The 22,937-nt window shown below is 39.2% G+C and overlaps 1 long non-coding RNA gene across 1 annotated transcript; it reads right to left on the reverse strand.

Moving 5' to 3' along the window:
- Positions 1-2,521: 2,521 nt before the first annotated feature.
- LOC137864117 (uncharacterized) lies at positions 2,522-22,896 on the reverse strand. The gene is made up of 4 exons (XR_011101320.1): positions 22,466-22,896; positions 22,217-22,296; positions 4,193-5,971; positions 2,522-4,154 (listed from the first exon to the last, which is right to left on the reverse strand). It is a non-coding gene; the product is annotated as an uncharacterized lncRNA (long non-coding RNA).
- Between the last annotated feature and the right edge of the window lie 41 nt (positions 22,897-22,937).

A 22,937-nucleotide genomic window follows, 5' to 3' on the forward strand; every position in this document is an offset into this window, starting at 1 on the left:
CAGGTGAAATCTCATCAGAAACATTCACAAGTGCTTACAGATAGTCAGCATTTGGAAGTTGAGAGACATTCTAAAATACAATCAAATTTAAAGTGTAGATTGATAATAAATATTAATTAATCTGCTTTACCCATGGTACTTTTGAACTATATGTTCTTAACTACATTTTCTAGGAAAACACAGCATCAAGGCAAGAAACCCCAGCTCAGCTAATGAAAAGGTAATCTGTTGTCTTGAGTGAACTTAAGGTTTTCTTTTTGCTATGTAAATAGTAAAATAGCAAGTGTGCTGTTTTCCACTTACTGAAATTCATTTTTCCTCCACTTATCTTTGTGCTACTTTGTTTTACATGTGCACTTTCAGGTACTCCAGTACATGTAGGTACTTAGTGAAAGATTGAAATTCATCTATACAGGAAAGTAACTACTTACTTCAATGAATTCCTGCATAATCTGCAAAATAGTTCTCCCCCAGTGGGAGCTAAAGCAAAAAAGGGAGAAGGATGCTTGGCTAGGTTTCTCTGAGGATGCTCAGCAACAGTGGTCTGAGTTAAGAGCTGTGCTCCTCCTCATAATTTGAATTTTGCACACTTGACCAAAGACAACTAAATTAGATTATAGTGGGTCAGGAATCGGAACAAGACAGCTTTTTTGCTTAAGGACATTGTGAATCAGAGCAGCATGCTGAGGAAAAGCTGTTAAGAATTCTGAACATTGCTGTTCCTTGTGTGGATTTTTTTTTTCTGCTATTTTATTCTGTCTCAAAGCTAATCAAGGGAAGTTGTCTGAAATGAGGTATAAACTATGTTGCACAGGCTTATCAGCACTGTTTTGAACTACACCAGCAAAAGAGAGTTTAGCCAAAATAGCAAAAATACTCGGGGACCCGAAATAATACCTGTATCTCCCAGCATGTCCCAGATTTCTTCATTATTTTATTTATATAAAAGCTTATGGGAATTTGGAAAAACAGGGAAAGTTTTCTGCACAGTTTTACATTTCCGAGCCTTTACCAGGCCCCCAAAGTATACATGGAAAGTGAGCAATGTTTTCCTGAAGATTGTTTCCATCTAATAACACGACAGATACACTTTAATCATCCTCCATTCCTCATGTATTACATTCGAAGTATTTATTTGCTGACATCTCAAGCAGGACTGTCTATCAGGTTAGATTTACTATGGGGCAAGACAAAGGTATAAGAAGTTAAGAAAAATGACTAGAAGGAGGGGGGGGGTACCTAAACTTAAAAGCGGTGGACCAGCAAACCAGAAATTTGTACCTGAGGCTGCTTTAACGATTGGGTCTCTTACCTCTCAGTCTAGTATCCTCTGCAGAAGACCACCTCATCTCATGAGTACTTGAGTCTTTTCCAACCCCACATTCGTTATTTGCAAGGCTTTCTGAGGCTGGTAAATTTAACATAACCTCTACTGATTCTCCTAGTTAATCATCACCTAAGAGAACGTGTTGGTTCAAGGTTATTTCTCAACACACCCAAAGCAGCAATTACCGGAGCAATAAAACACATCCTCCTGTGCCTAAGTGTTTTATTGATAAGCACAGCAACTTACCTAGACAATTAAAAGTGACATGACCAATGTTTTTCTTTGGCCTTCTCCCATTAAGACAAACTCAATCTTTCAGATTTGTTTATAGGTATTATTTGCTACTCCCATTGTGTCTCATGCCATCAAATCCAGTGTCCTGCAGTACCACTTCTCACGATGCATGTACCATCCAAGTGACCCATGCTAGAGAAAGGCTAGAAAGCCATTTATCAGCCATTTCTTTTGCTGATAGCAAAAAGGCTGTCCAATCTTAACCCTTAACCATGATTTTACATCACTTTTGGCTAGGGAACTCTGAAATTTAAAGTCCACCCACAGCCCCCTCAGACTAAAACACACTGATTTGTAAGGACTGCAGTAGTTTCAGCAGTTAAAAGAAGAAATGAAAATCGATTTTCCAGACCTTACCAACTGCAAACCTGTTTCCCTCACCGGGTCAAGCTCTTTGTGACTGAATAACAAAGAGCATCTCACCCCTTAGTAAACTGCTCATGCTGCAGAAGTGGGCTCCAACACAGAATGTGTTGTTGGAACTGCTTCTATCATCATTGGTGCTGGCTGCTTTGAAAGTCAATTATGATATGCTATACAGGGACAGACATCGGGAATATGTTTGTTTTTATCCTATTTTTGTCATTTCTATTTTTAAAAATCAATTAAAGTTGTTAAGATTCATCAAAGAGGCAATAAAATGACATGCTCTCTAGCAGCAGGAGAAGACTGATAGAAAACCTACTGCTATTACAGCTGTGCAATCAGCTTCAACATAGGCTAAAAGAACTGCCAGAGAACAGACCTGCTCGGCAGAACTTCTCTTATGCAATATGAAAAGAGCTCAGAAAGTTTTAGACACTGATGAAAAGAACAGGTTGAAAACAGGAAGGAAGTGGTTTTCTTTTTTTTTGTTCTAAAAATGGTTGATCGAGCAGGTCAACTTATTTTAAACTGCAGGTCTACTTATTTTAGTATCATCAGTCATCTGTAGTATTTTCTTGTTATATTGTGTGTATTATTATTATTATTATTTTTAATTGTTCTCATTTGATTTTCTGTATCCTTTACAAATCCTTTCATGCCTTTGCATGCTTTCTGAGTCTGCATTTACACCCTGGAGCTGGTCAGACTGCTGCTTCACAAAGGCATCTGTTTTCCCAGTTTGGCATTCTAATAGTGTCAATAAGGAGCATCTTCCACTGTCTTATGTCCTCTGTGCATGCAGCAGGCCCTTAGGCCCTGTTTGTTTCAGTATTGTCACTGCTACAGAATAGCACAGATGCATTCCCAGACAAGACCAGTAGAAGTAACTACAGCATAGTTTGCTATATAATGCATAACATTGTATGCAGATATACAACAGATCACTCCTTGCTCTTACACCTAACAGGATTAAGGAAAGTTTGATGGTTTATGGAGCCATTACATGCAAAAAAAAAAAAAAAAAAAAAAAAAAAAAAGTAACAGTGCTTTTCAAAATTCAGCAATGGGTGAAGCTCATGAATCACTGGGTGACTTTCAAAGTCCAAAGTAAAAAGAAACCATAAAAAATCTCACCACTCAAAGATTTGTTTTGGTCTTTCTCACTAGCTAGTCAAAAATCCCATTGTATTATTTATACAGGTGACTGTGCAATGACAAATCAAAGGGTTTGCCTTAGTATTAATGACTTCTAGTATCTATACTGAGCCTGAGGCATCATACTGTCAGGAGCATACGTGAACAATGCATATGCTTACTATAAATTATATAGCAACCTGACTCTGATCTGTGTTGAGTCAGACAGATGTCTGCTATCCTTTCATTAAAAGGTATGGAAAATACATTAAGATGTCAATATTTCACTATAAAACCAAATTAGTTTGGATCCACAGACATTTGCACTTGTGGTCATCTTAATTCAATAACAAAGCTTTCAGGTCAGATGAATTTCTGACTGAATTTCCATGCAAGATTACAAGTTTACCAAGGCAGAGAAAATGAGACTGGTGTGGAGAAGCCTAGTGTTTGTTAGCTCTAGCAAACCAGTTGACTATTGAGCAGAAAAAGAGATGGCTGTATATTTGAAGAGCATTTTTGGTAGAAATCAAGCCATAAAAATACCATTCTGCAAGGGCAAGAGAGAAGAGTCAGAGAGTATAAACAGAAGAAGTCCTGCTCTTTTGTGATCCTGTTATATTTTGAAATAAGGAAGCTAGCCAAAATATGTCATTTTAATCTGATGCAGGACAAATTTCTGTCCCAGAAATGGATGATTTTGAGCAAGCCTGATACAGGATATGGTACAAATACTTGTAAGAAAGGATTACGAATCAACTGTATGCTCTGGAACAGATTTTGAAGTATTCCTGAACACTCTCTCCTGTACACTCACAGAGTAGATGAGACCCTCAATTATACTACTTCAGCCTGTGTGCCTACCTCATTAATCCTGTACTTTCAGCAGCTAATTGCTTCACTTTCCCTATCCTATGGATCTCTCCATGATGTTTAAACCAAGACCATAGTTTTCAAACTTCTTTACATACCTGCTTGAGCTCAGTAAAACATACCGGCCTGAAGTTGTTTTTTTTTCTTTGCCTTTTCTTTCCTTTTTTTTTTTTTTTAAACAAACAAACAAAAAAAAACACAACAACAACAAAAAATCACAACCAACTTCATGAAACAGAACCTCCCGCTGTCAAGTCACTCCATTTCTTTTTCCATCAGAAAGTATGCCTTTTGCCCAAAACCTGGTGTTAAAAACTCTACAAGTCAGGCAAAGCATTTAATTTCAGAAAGGATTCTTATTTGTACAGCAATAATACCCAGAAATACCATCTACTTCTCTGCACCGATACAAGTCAAAACCCAGCAATTCTTACCAGTTTCTGCTTCTGAAGCCTGTGTGAGACTCCCAGTGTGTACCAACCCAAGGGCTGCAATTAACTGCAGCTGCCAGGACTTCCAATAGGAAAATTCAGGTCAAGTGATTAAAAAAGTAAAATTGTTTCCAATAGAATCAGAGGGAAATTTCCAATTAGCTTTAAATGCTCAAGTACTTAACTTCAGTTTTGCTACTTTAATTATTACAACACAATTACAGTGGCCGAGTGTGTTTAAGTGAAAGCACTATATCCCAAGAAAACTTTCTGAGTACAGGAATTATTCATACCAATGTAAATCTATCAAATTATTCCAACTATCATCATTTGTTAGATAAGAATGTCACTATGAATTAAATTGGCTGTAGTAGTGAAACTCCTGTACTTTTTATCCTGCTTCAGATCTCTTCAGAAGGAAAGATATCTTCTCCATGTGCTAATCATATAGGACATTTTCATTTCTACTTAAAGAGTTCCTATTCTGATATACTATCTTCCGTATAGTAAGTACATCAGCTTGTGAAGTCCTCTGCAGTCCTCTTGGATCGATACTATGCCTTAGACATACTAACTGCATTGGACATGCTTTGAAATACTTTGTTTTTTCCTAGCTGAAAATTGCAGGGAATGAGTGGCCTCCATGGCTGAACATGCAGTGCACTGTTAACTACAGCCTTAGATTTCAATGTGTCTGTAGCTGAACGTTTTCTGCATGGCACCTCACGAGTACTCCGTCCCAATGAAACACTGATGTGTTTGCTGACCTGCATCACTGAAACCCCATACTGAAGAGCAAGCACTAGCACAAGGACCTAAGAAAGTAACATCATAAAATTAGTGTATTACATCTTGCAACTAACCAAACAGTCTAAAATAAAGATTTTGATGTGGGTTCAGACAGTAGTGGTTTAGAACATCTTGCAAATACAGCCTATATTACTTATCAGCTAGAACTGCTACTGTCCAGGAAATGCATCTCATTGCCAATTGACAACACATAATATCGAGTCTGTAGGAACCAGCTAATCTAGAACAAAATTTTAGAAGTACAGTCCAGAACAAAAGAATTATAAGTACAGTAAACACAGTGTAAGTCTCCTTAGAGTATAGTAGAAAACATTGCAGCATTCTGGTGTAAGCATGAAATAGGAGGAGTATCAACATCAATGTATAGATACGGTTGTCTCTAAGGAAGGCTGTATTATTTCTTCCAAAATACCTATTGATTTCTAAACTTCAGATTACAAGGTTCTAACGTGAATCTTGCACTGAAGCCAATAGAAGTATGTTTTCCTGCAAGTGATCTTATCAGAATTGAGTTTTAGAAGCTTCTGTTATTGCTAGGCTCCCCACTTGTGGCAGCAGTTTTCTGTAAGAGGACTCTTCTGCGTCAGGTTTTCCTCGGGATGAATCAGGACAGCTCAAAGCCCACAGACCTCCCTCTGCTTTCTGTACCACGATAAGGGACTGCCTGAACAATTCCAGGGCCTCCGTCCTCCACACAGAAAAAACAGTGGCAGATACTGGCATCAAATCCAAAGGTCTGAGAAAAGAAAAAACACAGATAAATTGCAAAAAAAAAATGCAATGAAAGCGTTAGAGAACTTGTCCCTAGGTTCGTGCCTGGTACACCACACCAATAAGCACACAGTTTGCCAGCTTTGGGACTACAGAACTATATTTTGGTCACCATTCCAGGTCTTAGGTCCTTCATAAAAGTGCAAGAATGGTCAAGTATGTTGGTCTGATTCACGTGTTCATTCTCAGAGTACAGCTCCATAATTGGAAGTTTCCCAAGAGTCTACCACGTCATTCTTTCTAATTTCAAAAGATCACTAGAAAATAGTGCTTGCAAAGCACAATATTACATTGGGATGTTATGCAAGAATTCTTGTCATTAGAGCAGTAGTCAGTACATCTGTGCTTCTCAGCCTTGCTCGCATCTTTCCAGTATGGCATCAGCCGGGCATGGGGGTCTGTGAACTACACAAAACTGTCCCTGCCACAAGGAGCAAGGAATCTAAATAGGCAAGGCTACAACAGGATAAGAGAAAATTGTAAGAAAAGCAATCCCGATTTCCTGTCTTTAAAAAATATACATTTCTTCAGTTACCTCTTCCGTTAATACAGACTGGAATCTGTAAATCCAGGACGATCTCTTGTTTATATTAGAAATAAGACAACATAGTCTCAATTTCAGGGGAAATTAAATGCTGCCCTTCTACAGAGTACGAAGTATTTAGAAACAAATGAAAAACATGAGGTGACTTTTACCCCTGTTACGTGCTTCCATACCCTCAGAAATGACTGTTTGCTTACACTTACTGACAGCAAGTTCCTTATCTAAGGCTTCTGGCAAATCTGCTTTAAGCTTATTGCTTTACCCATTGAACCTGATTATTTTTTCACTCAAGGCATTAAGATGTAGTTCCAGTTAACAGTAAGCCACCTTTAGGTCAGGCTCACCAAACATTTAGTTTAAATTTCAAAACCTGGCAATATTTTTCAAACACTCATAACCAGATTTTGCAGTTCTTAGCACCTACCCTAGCAGGCAGATTTCACAAGTTCAGCTGTGATACATTCAGCATTACCTGTAAAGGCCTATCAATAGAGCAGACATATCTTAATTATCACCCTAATCCTATACATTTAAATAAATGGGAGCTGCAGCATTTGAGTACATCACCCTAGCTAATGCTGTATTTTTTAAATATTGAACTTCAGTTGTCTAAGAGAAGAGCTGTTCTTGGTTTTTCTTCTATAAATTGAAGCCTTTCATTAAAATGGATCACCTCTTCTACTGTGATAGCTCTTAGACTATGTTATTAGAGCTGTATCTCATCATCATATATTGCAGTTTCTGCACTGAATTTTTATCCTCAACACTTCAAAGGATAGACTCAGCTCTAAACACGCTTTAGGCTGAAGTAGGCACAGAAATGACAATCTGCAAATGAATTCAGCTTTTCAACCCAGATCAGCGGTTCCCTTCTGAGCTGCGGTTTAGAACAGCCTGTGTTTAGTCTGTGTTTATATGCATCTTAATACAAGCGGTGTTTGCAGATAATCCTGTGACAATCCTCTAAGAACCTAGAGCAGAACCCTAATACCAATGTCTTTATTAGAGGTCATGTAGGCAATTCACTTGTGTCAAACGCAATCCTTCTTTGTGGTGGTTTTACCTTGCTGGGCCACTAAACACTACAACCACTCTCTCGCTCGCCCTCCTCCATCAAAGAGGGGAAGAAAAGAGTATTCTGGAAATAATAAAGGCTCACAGGTTGAGATAAGGATAATTTAATTAAAGGGAAAAAGGAAAGGCCATAAAGAAGAACAGAAAATAATTCTCTACTTCCCATCAACAAGCAATGTTTGGCCACCTCCTAGGAAGCAGGGCCTCAATATGCATAGCAGTTTGGGAGGACAGATTCTTCCCAAAGAGATTCCCCTTCCTCCCCACCTTTTATTGTGGAGTGTGACACCACACAGCACGGGATATCCCTTTGGTTGATTTAGGTCAGCTGCCCTGATGATGTACCCTCCCCACCCATTGTCCATGCCCAGTTTGCTGGCTCTGAAGAGGATTAGAGGGGGGCTTGGTGCTGTGCCGGTACCGATACCACTGCTGTTCCACCTGCAAGTGCAGAGCACAGCACTGTATGGGCTGCTGCAGGGAAAGTTCACTCCATCCCAGCCAGACCATGTACATTATTGCGCTCAACGTAGAAAATGTGTCCTCTGTGTATGTTACAATGCATACTCTGCTACAGCAAGGAACTGCAATAGAGAAAAGTGGATACATTTAGGATTTCTAATGCTGCTGGGTGATTTCCTTTCAAAGAGCTCATGTGCATCAGGCAAACATTGCATCTAAGAATTCTAGTAGAAAGGGTTCTGATGCTTTCCTGCTGACATCCAATGGAAGACTATTTTCTGAGGAAGCCTTTTGAATTCAACCACAGCACTGAAAATATTCCTTGTGTTTTCAGATGATGCAGGAAAGGAGATAAGTACTGCCTTGAACTCATTGTCAGTCTCCTGTTCCAATGAAGAACTTTCTGCCCTTTTAAGAAGCACTGCCAAGCATCCCCTTGTTTTGATACTAGAGCACATTCAACTTCAATTCACTACAGATAAGGTGATTTTCCATGTAAAGATAAGCATACCCATATCAAGTGTTGTAAACTTCAGATTTTCTCATTTTGTTTTCAGCTGTGTATGCTTATGCAGGAGGTATAGAAGGGATTTGTCAAGTCTGTCCAAATGCATCTGGTTTTGTTTAACCTATGTATGAATTTATAATCTATCATTGTTTTCCAAGTGTCATGAATAAAATCAGAGTAACAGAAAAGCTACAAAGGCTTTTTAATAGTTCTATAGAGATTTATAAAAAGACAATTATTTCCTTTGTTCCATCTCCCATTTGGCTCTTAGACAACACAGCTCAATCACAACAGATCTGAGGGGACAAATGTTTGAGGATGAACAGCATATTTATATTCAAGAATCCAGTGCATATTCTGGAAATACCATGATATCGTCGTAAGAAGATTTCAAGCAATGCTAAAATACTGGTATGATAATCCCAGAGGGTTGTCTAAAGGAATTGATCTGAAGAGACAAAAACAGTTTTGGAATGTTGTCGCTTTGTTATGTGTCTCACCTTGATTTGTAGGTGTCACGAATAAATATAAAACTAAATCTAGCAGCTGTGATACCAGCTGGTCTTTACATACTCTGCTGCGCATTCCCAAGTCATAACAATAATATGCACCAGTATTCAGGCAATCCCACATGCAGCTCACATGATCTGATTTTCTATTTATTCAGTTAAAAAGATAACACTGCATGAAAGAAGTTTCCCAGAACTAAGTGCAATATAAATCAAAAATAATCAAATGTATGAATGTTAGAATTTATATAAAAATAGTAAACAAAAAACTAAATACCTTTGAAGGTTTTAGTATGTACAGAGAGAATAGAATTAGTGGCCAGGACAACTGAGATGAAACTATTTTACACTGTAAAATGTAGTAGTCCTATATGAAGGTTCTTCCAGCAATTCTTGAAAGTCACATAATTTTAAAAAAATTGAGGCTAGACAGAAAAGTAAGCAGGGCATTGCTTTTCTTCCAGAATTTAACTGAGTTGTCAGCACATTTTGTAATGTTAAAAAAAAAGAGACCAGTGAGAGATAGCTTACATTCTTTATGCAATTTCATTTGTAAACTATAACTGGCATTAATAAAAACAGGCAATGTGGTTAGAATTATCAATGTAAACACTGTCTTATATTTTGGCTGTTACCTGCAGGAAAGAATTACACATCTCCACAAAATGGCATAGCAGAAACAGAAGGAAACCTAAGCCTGGGTAAATGTGCCTACCTTAGGCAAAAGGTACACAAGATGCTGGTTGTATTTAGAAGTTTGAATAAAGCTTGTCACAAGTTGCAAGAGAGCCTCAAGAAGATAATGTATTACACGTGGTGTCACTCATCCTTAGAAGAGCCAAAGGGAAGGATCTCAAAGCAAAGTGCCAACTGCAGAGGGAGTATGGGAACGAGCACAGGGACATCATCTACTGCTGAGTCCTACAGTGTACCAGGAATTAAGTGTATCATAAAAATAATTGAGATTGCATCAGGGAACTGGCTCTAAAGCCAACTCTTCTGAAGTAGAGCAGTTTTTGCCAATTGGCAAAAATAAATAAATAAATATCAGCATTGCAATTGGGAGCTGCAGGGAAGCTCACTCCCTAACCTGATAGAAAAGCAAGACTAATAATAATCTAATTAATCCTAATAATCACCAGATGTTTTGTAGGCATTAACAAACCCATTTTAACTACCAGATAAACTGAGCCAGAGAGTATCAGCTTGCTTGGAATTACAGTACATACTAAGCTTGAGAGGACTCTTGCCTAAACTTTCATGTCTGGTAAGGAAAACTACAACAGAAATTATGGGAATGCTTCAAGAGAATGGAAGGAAACTATTACAATTCTAGCCAAAGTCTTGGATGGTCCCTGTCAGCACAATCCTCTGCAATCACTGCGGGGCCAATCCTACTGTACTGTGAGAATCCCATGACTAACAGCTACACAAAGCCCTTTGTCAGCAGTAATGAGAATACAAGAGATGGACTTGAACTCTTTTTCTCTGCTGTCTTTTGCTGACCCAGTCATGCTCTGGAATAACTTATCACATTTAATTCAGATCAAGGTGATCTAGACTACAGCTAAGAAGTGCAGGAAGCCAGGAAAGAAGTAAGCAATGTGTCAATACAGTGGTGTAATAGCATCTGTGCTCATTCTTCACCCTCAAGTTACCTACACACCAGACCTGGAAAACTGAACTGTTGCCTTGCACCAGCCAGGACTCTTTCTTCCTGACTATTAATCAGGCAACTTGCACTATAAATAGGGTGCACGGATTCACCCCACAATACAAAACCAGTTCTGGATTTATCCATTAGTCAGAAAGAATTAGCAACGAGCCTATCACCCCCAAACTCCCTTGAGAAGTTATACATTCACATGTATCATTGTGAGAGATATAATGACAGGGGGAGTTACACATTTCAATTGCTTTTGGCCTTTTTCTTTCCTAAACAGGGCATGTGCATCTGTCAAGTACTACCGTCCCTTAACTCACAGGCTCCCTAAAATCTATAGGGATTGTAGTTTGAAATATTTATTCTGAAGATCATCACCTTTTCATCAATTTTTGCCTTAGCAAGTCTTTCCCTTGGCCTTCCTACTTCTTTCATAACTTTTATCCCTAGCTGTTTGAAATAGTGCCTTCCTTATAGGAGTACAACATTTGATTTCTCTCCACTCCATGTTAGGATTCTGTTCCTTAGTCATAACAATAACAACTATTTAACAAACAAATGGGTTCAGCACTGTGGTCTAAAATAAATGTTTGCCTACTCCCTCTTCTGTTTCCTTTACTCAGCAGTTGCGGTAGAATAAACAAGCAAAGATTATCACTACACACCACAACGCGTCATGCATTTGCATTCATAATGTCAAGGGAAAATGAACTTAGCTGTAAGTGGTACATTGCTGTCTTTTTACTATGGGATTACTGGCCAGAGACAGCCATAAGTCAGCCAGATAGGCTGACTTGACATATTTGTTTCAGAACCCCTTTGAAATTAATTGCAGTTTTACAGCTGACTTAAAAACTGAACCATACCTCTAAGTTAGAAGCAATTAAAATATTCACCTGTGATAATTGGGGATCATTTCATGCAATAGAAAACATTATATTGTATAACAGACATTTAGATAATGCTAGATAATTCCTGGAAGAAGAGCTGTTATATTTCAACCCTACTTTTAATACAAGTAATGGCTTATTCCAATAAAAGTGCAATTTGGACAAACTTGCCAACCATTTTCAAGTGCCAAAATGTACTTAATTTTGTTAGCAATATTTGAGTGAATAAAAAGCTTATACAATTTTACCTTATGTTCTATGTGAAGTATAAATATTAAGTATTATTAAAGAAAAATATACAGGCTCAGTCCAGTTCTGAATTAAAGGTTCTCAGTATTTTCTGCTGACATGTAAGAACCAGGACAAAGGCAGAGTTGTTCATTAATCAATGACATACACTAGATGACAGATATTGTAATCAGCATTTTCAGCTTCAAAATAGCTGAAAATGAATTGAACAGTGATAAGAAATGCCTGGTACATATAAATTCAGAATCTCGCTAACATTAATTGTGATACTCACTATCTAATTAGTGGACTAATGGTGAACAAAAGAACAACCGTGGTATGATTGTTCTAATCCCCATTCAAAACACTGAGAGCCCTTGTACTGGATTCATTACAAGATAAATTATCCCCTGTTTATATTGCTTCCAGATCCTGGTAACAAGAAGGTATGTCCAGAAGTTATTTAGTGAGAGGATGAAGAGCTAAGATGATATAGCATCATAATAGAGCTTACCTGCAAGAGGATTCAGTATTCTAATCCAGGAAAATGCACTGAAACTTGTTGCAATAATGAAAAGCCTTGAATCTTAGACAGATTTGTTAACTTTTTTTTTTTGCTACCTTTAATTGCTCTACAAAAATATTACAATGGTAACATATTATTGAATAACGGAATCAAATATATATTTGAGTAGTAGTGTGCAAAGCCACTATGGAAGGCCAGTTCTTTTACATCTGAAATCTTGAATCATGAAAACCAATTTCAAACACCTCCTTCACATATCCATTTTTTAATGTTTATAGATTGGTAGCTGCAGTAATCAAATAGGTACTGAAGCAGCAACCTTTGGGTTTTGTTTGAGTTGATATTACTACAATACATAGTACAACCCTAGAGAGGTTATTTCCTTTTTTACAAAAAGGTCAATATGCATATAAATGAAAGTCAGCTGTGAGTTGCTCAGCATGTCTCCCATAGGCTATACAGGTAACACACATTGTAATTACCTCCACTACTGATATCAGACAAATTAGTGATCTGGAGGATCAGCATATAAATAAAAAAAAAATAGAAAAAAAGTCCTGTAAAATCATGCAGTCCCACTGAGTCCTAGAACAAACAAATGAAAAAACAGGATTAGATAAATGCTTTGCCTATCTTAATTTGGAAAGACAAATTGCAAAGATTCACCTGCTTCCATCAGGAGAGACATTTAAAGATTGGCAGAAAAATACACACCATTGAAGTCAAGATTGGCTGACATATATTCACTTTTTTAGACTACATACTTGACGGAGTAGGTGATTTTTGATGATACTGTTACTGCTAGTAAATGTTTTAAATTCTTTTTCTATGATAGCTGGCATTTGTAACAAAACATACTTTGCACACTGCAAGTAATGTTTGGCATCGTCTCCAATTAAATATCAAAAGCCTGAGCATTGTTAGTCATCTCCCTATAGTCTATAGAGATTTACATGTATTTTTATCTCAATTTGATTTTTACTGAGTCTTTAATGACACAATAAACAACAATGCTCAAGGCCTGAGCAGGAATAACAGAAGTAAACTGAGCAAGGATCCAAGGTCTTTTCTTTATTAGAAAGAGCTTAAGTGTTAACAGTACAAAACATCTAATTTTTATAACTAGAGATTCTCTTAGTCTTAAACTAAGAATATATTTAGCTCATCACAATTGGTTTGCAAGTAGCTAAGGATGAAGTGAATATAAACTTCTGCAAGTGACAAACTGCAGGGTTCACATTTCAGAAACCTTTAGCTATTACTCACAATTTGCTTCCACTGTTCTGAATGTCTCCATTGAAATGATTGTTATAAAATGTTCCATAGCTTTCAACAGCTTCAGTTCATATGGCCCAATAAGAGACACTGTAATAACTTAGGAAAACACTAAACATAGCATTTTTGGTGTTTTAAGCCAGAGGTTTTACACAGAAACAAGAGACTTTCCTGTTCTAGACACTAAGCACTCTGCACTTGCAAGCTCAATGTGGATTATACATACCATGACAGATTTTTGGCCTTAAGTCCCAAGTCCTTTAAGTGACTCTGCATTACTGGCAAGATTTTAGTCCAACACAGTGTTAGCTACAAAAATATACTTATAAATGTAAAAACTCATTTGAAGTGTGCACTCAGGTTCTGTTACGCAAGACCTTGCATCTCTACTGCAAAGAGTAGAAATTAATTTCTTATAAATAATTTAAACACTCCAAATAGTCCAAATAGTAGAGCTTTAAAGGATAAAACTTACCACAGTAAGGTTCATTAGAAAATTGCAACGTTTTGACCATACAGTTTTTACCTCTTCAGGATACAACCCTATACACTGAGAGTTTAACCTTGATTTAGTGTTGACAGGAGGATGGAAAATAGACTTTCTACATAAATTTATGAAAACTCCAAAGTTAGGAACATAGGTTCTACTGATGCATATTTGAAATCATTGTGTTCTTTTCTACATGCAAAAACTGAACTTCTAATATAATACAACTAGCCATATTTCAGGAAATTGATAAATTAACTCATCCATAAATATAGTCATGGCCTACATTTGCAGCAAACACATGTATGTTAATGTTTGCAAAATACCGGATAGGAACGGCATGTTCTGTACGTGTCTTCCTAGTGATCACTGACTGAGGTCCTAGGCATCTCCCTTGAGTACTGTGTTCAGTTTTGGGCCCCTCGCTACAAGGAGGACATCGAGGTGCTCGAGCAAGTCCAGAGAAGGGTGACGAAGCTGGTGAGGGGCCTGGAGAACAAGTCCTACGAGGAGCGGCTGAGGGAGCTGGGCTTGTTCAGCCTGGAGAAGAGGAGGCTCAGGGGTGACCTTATTGCTCTCTACAGGTACCTTAAAGGAGGCTGTAGTGAGGTGGGGGTTGGCCTGTTCTCCCACGTGCCTAGTGACAGGACAAGGAGGAATGGGCTAAAGTTGTGCCAGGGGAGGTTTAGGTTGGATATTAGGAAGAACTTCTTTACTGAGAGGGTTGTGAGGCATTGGAACAGGCTGCCCAGGGAGGTGGTGGAGTCACCATCCCTGGAGGTCTTTAAAAGACATTTAGATGTAGAGCTTAGGGATATGGTTTAGTGGAGGACTGGTTAGTGGTAGGTCAGAGGTTGGACTAGGTGATCTTGGAGGTCTCTTCCAACCTACCTAGATGATTCTGTGATTCCTTGAGCGACCAAGTGTTTCAGAGTGAGGAAACTCAGCAGGAGCTGAAGAACTCAAGACCTGGCAGGGTCAGTCCTGGAAATTCCATCCTTCCATGATGAGGACACAGAAACCATTTCACAGATCAGAGGCTCAACACATCTGTCTGATTTCATCCAAGATCCACAACAGCCCCTAGAAACTGTTTAATCTGCTGCACTTATCACTAGAGTGCCCAGCTTCCTGCTACAGTAAGTCTTCACACTTTTTTTGGAATAAGCCTGTGGCAGGCTTGAACAACAGACACTAATATGAGAAAACAATGATCTCACTGCAAACATGAGATCACCATTGAAGTATTTGTTTCTTTAAAAATAACCCAATGTTTGCATTAAGAAAATGAGCAGGAAATCAAGCTTATAATTGCATACAGTTTGTGTCTGTATTGTATATACGTCCATGTTTTTAGAACTGTACTTAATTCTAATAGTTATTGAAAAATCCTTACTAGTGCAGGAGTGAGGAAAGTAGAGCTAGGCACAAGTCCTATATGAAAACAAATGTGGTGTTTGCAACAGCAAGCATATGAATAGATAAAAAGCAAATGCTGGACCAAGTACAAAGCATAGACTGGAGCAATTCACTGCCTCTAGCGATCATATCAAATTCTTCTAAAAATACTGAAGAAAATAGGGAAGGATCAGAGTGAGCAAAGACTATTCTTCACTGCAATACATAATGGACTTAGAGGTTTCATCTAGGGCCCAGATAACAACTAGCACATATTATGGATCTTCAGCAATTTTCAGCCTCTAGTAATTACAGCTTCAGTGCTCACCAGCTCCTTACAGAACTTACTAACAGCAGCATTCCAGTTCTGTGATGCAAACCATCCATATGGCAGTCCATACTAAGCCTTTCAAACCTGTCTCAAAAATGAGTGTGGCAGCACAGCTGAAGCAGCACAGACAGGGAAAAGGCTCCCAAAGGTAACTGTACCCATTGGCTCACCTCCCAGCACAATCCATGATCTGTTCCCAGAGCTACGCACCTCAACACTACTAGTGAAGTTATAACCAGTCAATGCAACCTCTGCAATCACTGAAGCTCAAAAGCATTCAGAAGTCCCAACTTTTAGACATCTTTAAGAATTTCATGCCTGCAACCACTGATCACCCCAGAACATAATTCCTAAAAACTAAAGAATCTGGCACCTCACTGAGATTTTAGGACCAAATCCCTCTACACATTTCATGCAGAACAAGAATGCCACTTGTCTCACAAGGGACACATTAAGATGAGTAAATACAGGTAATTCATAAAGAAGCGTGATCTCCAAAAAATGGAGAAGACAAAATATTAGCATTACCTTTTTCTTCTGAATATTTTAAAGCATAGGTTCCAGTAGCAACAAAGTAGTGCCTAGAACTCAAATAAGCCCTCTTTGCAAGGGTAACTGCTTTTCAAAATAGAGAGTCACTAGCTTATTTGACTACACTTCCAAGGAGACTTAACCTTTACACAGAACAACTGGATGATTAACAGTATTATTATGCTTGTTGCAAAAGTGACCATGTGTTATGCTAATAAGAAAAATGTTCAGCAGCATGAAAATAACCTCCCTCCTGAGATTATTCCATTAAAGTTTAATGCTTGCTCTATGCCTTCTTTTGAATACAGATCATTTGTTTGCAACACGAGCTGTCTCCGAATCATCTGTTTTTCCCCTTTAATGTCAAGGCCTCACTAACACCACACTCCATCCTCATTATCAGGCTTACTGCATTAGGCTGCTCTTCATAAGCTTTCAACAGTGGGAAACCTAATTCAATTTCTTAGCATCTTTTCAGGATAGTTCTTTTGTGAGAGGTGAAGTTAAATTTAGATGAACTATGTCATTTGCAGCTCTTTTTAGACACAGCTGAGATGATTTTGAACCTATAAAATAGGTCCAAAATACATCTGAAGTGGGCCTATCCTACTGCATTTAGCCTAACAAAGGCTACTGGCCCAGAACCACCTAAGCTGACACTGAATTCACATCCACTCAAAGCAAGCTCTCCTTTGCAGATCTTAGCAAAGTGCAAAACACAAGAATAGGAGTTAGAGGAAGATAAAGGTTCTCTCTTAAGCAAAAGAAAATCATGGCTATGCAAAGCTGGCTTTGAGTCATATTCATATTCTCCAACTCCACTAGTTGTACCCATACCTTCACATAAAAGCAAAATAGCCACTGTTGTTACTTGTGCCCTCATAAGTCAGGCACTAGAGGGGGCTAAAAGGACGCACAGCAACCATACAAGGAATCCTTCCTACTAAAGGATAAGCAAAAGGACTTTCTGACTTAATATGTTTTGGACAATATCACAGTGCAGGAAATAATAGGCTTAACCAAGTAACACCTCCGCATTGCAGAACAACTTCTGGGCTCATGTAAAGATAAAAAGATTGTTCAGATTTATGCTAAGGGATGACTAATATTGGAAGACATTCAACAAAAACAGAGAAAGTAACCTCACTTCTCTTACTGTTGTACATAACAGTTTATTTTAATAATGAGTATAAGGGAAGGCCCAGAAATCTGTGAAGCAATGCTGAGCCACGTACCAGAATCAAGCAAATATCAGATGTCATTGTTCCATGTTCTTGTCCCTTCTTTAGTCCTGTATACATACGATCTTTAGGTATGGTGTGTTTTTTTTTTTTTAATTTTTTTTTAATTTTGACTCCACAAGCACTGGGATGTGCCTAGTCTCTCACAGAAGAGTTCTACATATGTGAGAATGACAATCTCAAAACAAAATCAAAAAAAAGTCAAAATTCCCATAAGGAATAACATGTTACCAGATGAAATTTCTTGCTAGTTGCTGATAAAAACAGTTTATGCTGTGCATCACTGCAGCACAATGGAAGTAGTGACACTATACTAAAGCAATTTAGCTCTGTGGTAGAGCAATATACATTAATTTGGGCACAAAGCCATGATAAGGCATCTATTTCTGCCTAGCATGGATGTATTTGACTAGAGAGCTTATTTGTTCCCTGAGAGAACGATGCTTTGCAGTCAATGCACAGGACTGGTACTCAGACTACATGGATTAAAGGTTCTGCCCTGCTATATACTGTGTGACCTTGGTGATACTCTGTGCTATACAGAGGCTCTTATGCCATGCTCATCCCTCCAGCATCCAAGTTCCTTCCAGCTCATCCACACCTGCACATTTCCATCAGCAAATTAGAAATGTCACAGGAGCAGATCTTGCACTAATACAGAAAGATAGGATGAGGTGGTGGTTACACACTGCTGGGCAGCTAAACTCCACCACAACTGCTCTCACTCCTCCTACTCAAAGGAAGAGGGGGAAAAATGATGGAAAAGGGCTCAAGGGCTGAGATAAGGACAGGGAGATCCCTTACTAATTACTATCATGGGCAAAACAGACTCAACATGAGGAGATTAATATAATTTATTGCCCATTACAAACAGACTAGAGCAGTGAGAAACTGAATAGAAGCTAAACACCTTCTTCCCATTCACTCTTTTCTACCTCCTCCCCTCAAGCAGCACAGGGGAGAGAAGGCTGCAGTCAGTCCATAACACTGCATCCCTGCTGCTCCTTCACAGTCACTGCTTTCCCCTGCTTCAGCTTGGGGTCCCTCCCATGCTGATCCTTTGCAGGCTTCCTGCAGGCTACAGCAGTTCAGGAACTGTTCCCATATGGGTCCATCCTTAAGGAGCACACGGGTCCCCCACAGGTGACAGCTCCCACCAGATCACTTACTCCACCAGGGGCTCCTCCAAAGGCTGCACCATGGAGATCTGCTCCTCTGTGGTACCCCACAGGCAGCAGGGGAACTTCTGCTCCAGTGCCTGGAACACCTCCTGCCTTCCTTCTGCACTGACCTTGGGGGCTGCAGGGCTGGTTCCACCCCTCCAGCTGCTGTTGCACAGTGGTTCCCTCAAATATGCTCCCAGATGCACAGCCAGCATCACTCGCTGGCTCAGCTCCAGGCAGTGGCAGGTCCCTTTTGGAGCCAGCTGGAACTGGCTCTTCTCTAACATGGGGCAGTTTCTGGACTCGTCTCACAAAAGCCACCCCTGCAGGCACTACCAAAACTTAGCCATGTATACCTCATACAGATGATAGCCAGTCATTCTTTGAAAGTTAAATTTTGTTGAAGTTTTGTCCCCTCATTTGTGAGGTGTGAAGCCTCCTTTCTCTTCTCACTCTACATACTCATAATTATTACAAGGACTATCAAATGTAAACACGGCTAAGCAGGCTGAAACACCTAAATATTAGGCAGTAGCCTTTGTAGATCTTTGGATCCTGAGAAGTTTCTATTGCTCTTGAACAATCTTTCCACAAGTTCCATGGGGGTAAGAACCATACCTTTAGGAAGTAGTTGGTACAATAATGCCCACATCTCAGTTGCAGCAAAACAGTACTGTCAGAAAAAGTTGTAAGGAAGATTCAAATGGTCATTGTGGTCTAGGTGGAAATATGCACAGTTTTCTTTGCTGCTGCAGTTCAGACATCTGGCCTCCTCACGCACAGTTTGGAGGGGCAAAGTATAATGAAGAACATCAGTTAGACTGGCATTTACATTCCCCATGCAAAATTCCCCATCACCTGATCTCTGACCAGTAGCTTATTCAGTAAATTAGCTTTCTTCGTTATAAACACCAGAGAATGTGACTTACTGCTTCTCAGAAAACAATCTTTAGAAATAATTAAGTTATGAAATGCTATACTACATATGCTTTATTTCCAACAGTTTGGTTTGGAAAATGGTGATATGCCTGGTTGGGAGAGGGAAAACAATGATTCTGTCAAAAAATCTGTGTTCAGACTTGATCTAAATTCATGAATAATTCTGTTATAATAAACACTGGGAAATAGAAATACCACAGCTCATGACATGAATATAACTAACTCTGCCTCAGAAAGCACTGTGCTTAAAGCATGATTTGAATTCTTTCCCAGCCCTACCCACGGTTTTAGCTTGCCTACTATTTTTTCATAAATAAAAATATTTACCTTAAAACACATTGTAACCATGGTAAAATTGCTCCCATAGCTGAAATTACAGGATTAACAGCTACCAGTTGGGCTTTCTTTCCGGAAAAATCACAGGTATCATCTCATTGTAAGCAATACCTTCTCCCAGAGCCTGAACCCATTTGAAATATAACAAAATTGCCTTGCATCTCATCCAACAAGTACTGCAGTAAAATGAATGCCTATAATCAACTTTTTTTCCCTTCCCCTCCAGCCTTCCCTTTCTAGATTCCCACCTGGGACTGATTCGCACCACCTGAGAAAACAGTTAATGCTCTTTTTTCTTTCTGCTCATGATTCTGCAGACATTTGTCTCAGAATTGCTTTGATTTTCTTATCCTTGCAACCTGTGACTCTGGCTACACTTCTGAATTTTTTATGTTTTTATATTACCTATAAGAAGCTTGCATGTAAAGTTTCACAGTGCTTTCTAAATCCAGTATTCCCAATGTTATCAAGGTTCCAACAAATTGCATTTTTCTGGACTTCACCCAACCTGCTGCTTTGCACTTGACTTTAGGCTGGACCATCTCATCCCACAGTAGACCTGAGGGGCAGACAAGAGGAGTCTTTCATGCCCTCATTTTTATTTAAGCCCAAATCTTAAATAACTAGAGAGCACTGATTTTTATTAATATATAATACATACGTTTCTCCAAACCAAATACAATTGTATGTGCAGCTTCATCAAAAAAGATGTAGTATTGATACAGCTCCAATTGGTGTTGAGCACCCAACAGGAACCTAAGGTCCCTTTGTACAAATTGCTTTACTGGTTAACCAATCCAGCCACTAACACAGGCAGCCAAAGCTCATTCTGGAGCTACACTGTCCATGAGATTCTCAACATCATCCAAAAGCAGGCAGCAACTGGCTGCTGCTTATTTGAGCAGTACAGTCACATAGCCTAACAAGTTGTTTACATGGGATACATGCCAGGGAAGTTATCCCCTCTTTCCTCCTATTTATAGATACATATCTCCACATAAAAAGTAACAATTTTATTTTAGAAACGACATCTGAGCCAGATAAATTCAAGATTGCTATCCAGATCACCTCCAGAAAGCTTAGCAAAATGTTACTCTCCTTACAGAACTTGATGGTGATCAATAGCAATTTTACCTCTGTTGGATTAGGATAGAAACTATCAGTTCACCAGATAACCTCCGGAGGGCTGCACCCATACCTCAGAATACGTTAAAGCATAAAAGCAAGTCTGATGCCATGGAAGAACACAATGATGGGAAAAAAAATCTCTATTAGATACACAGAAAGAGAGGGCCCCAAACGCAGTCAGAGTTACACTTAACAGGACAAATACACTTCAGAAGCTTTACTTATGTTTAAGGAAAGGTTTTAGATTTATCCTTGGAGTACCACTGCCAGCATGTACCTGCACACAGCTAACTACATAAGATGCACAGTTCAACTTTGTTGTTGCTCTCCCATATAATTTTTATGCATTTTGCACTGCAAAGAACCAAATTTATATAGCTTTGTAGCTATCTTCCCTCCATTTTCTTACCCTATCTTATCTCCAAAGGAATTCATCACACCATTAAATTTTCTTCTGGAAAGAGTTCAGCAGAGGGCCACAAAGATGATACATGGCCTGGAGCATCTCCCCTATGAGGAAAGGCTGAGAGACCTGGGTCTGTTCAGCCTGGAGAAAAGAAGACTGAGAGGGGATCTCATCAATGTTTACAAATAGCTTAAGTGTAGGAGACAGCAGGACTTGTCCAACCTCTTCAGTGGTTTGTGGGGACAGGACAAGGGGCAATGGCCACAAGATAGAGCCCAGGAAGTTCCACAGCAACATGCAAAAGAACTTCTTCACAGTGAGGGTGATGGAGCGCTGGGACAGGCTGCCCAGGGAGGTTGTGGAGCCTCCTTCTCTGGAGAAATTCAAGGTCTGTCTGGCTGCCTACCTGGGTAACCTGCCCTAGAGAACCTGCTTTGGCAGGGGGGCTGGACCCAATGATCTCTTGAGGTCCCTTCCAACCCATACAATTCTGTGAAATAGAGCAAATTCTGAGGAAGAACAAGCACATGGTAGTCCCACATACAGTTAATAACAGCATCAGGGAACTTACCCTCAAGTTCATCCTCCAGAAGCCACCATTACTGGGAAAAGTCATTACCATTCAAGACTATCCTAAAGTAAAATGGTGACCTAAATAAAAGCACAGAGCACACTGTCTTTAAATGAAAATAAGTAAAGCAATCCCTGCATTCATCAACCCCACTTAAGTACCATATTAAGCCTCTGACTTGGTACAATACAGAACAGAAAGCACAAATTGAATCTCAAAACCAAAATTCCCCTAAAAAGCAAAAATTACCTTATATAAAAAGACCTCTTTGAAGAGGTCTTTAGAGAGACCCTTAGAAGCTTCAGTAACAAATAAGTTGAAAGGTTCCTGAGCTGAGCTTAAATACTGTCCCCAGCCATGGGCAGGGCATGAGTGGGGGCCCCAGGTGAAGCTGGTCAGGGCCAATAGTGCCTGTTACTGCCCGTCAGTGCCCTCAGTGCTCTGACACACGGGGACGTATGATGCAGACAACCATTTTTAAGTGATACCAGGACAGAACTTCTCTAAGTGAGAATCCGGTGAAAAGTAGGGCCAAGTCTTTTGTATAAAGTATACAAGAGAGATTTCTGCTAGCAGAGCAGGTGCTTGCGGTCTCCTGATATACTGATATACTCTACTTCCTCATCCAGACACGCTACCTCACAAGCAAGGTCAATTTGTGCGCGATATAATGGTCTGGAAGATCTACGTGCTCATGTATACTGTACCATAACAGCAACTC

This window comes from Anas acuta, chromosome 14, assembly GCF_963932015.1.
Source record: "Anas acuta chromosome 14, bAnaAcu1.1, whole genome shotgun sequence".
In the NCBI taxonomy this organism is placed as follows: domain Eukaryota; kingdom Metazoa; phylum Chordata; class Aves; order Anseriformes; family Anatidae; genus Anas; species Anas acuta.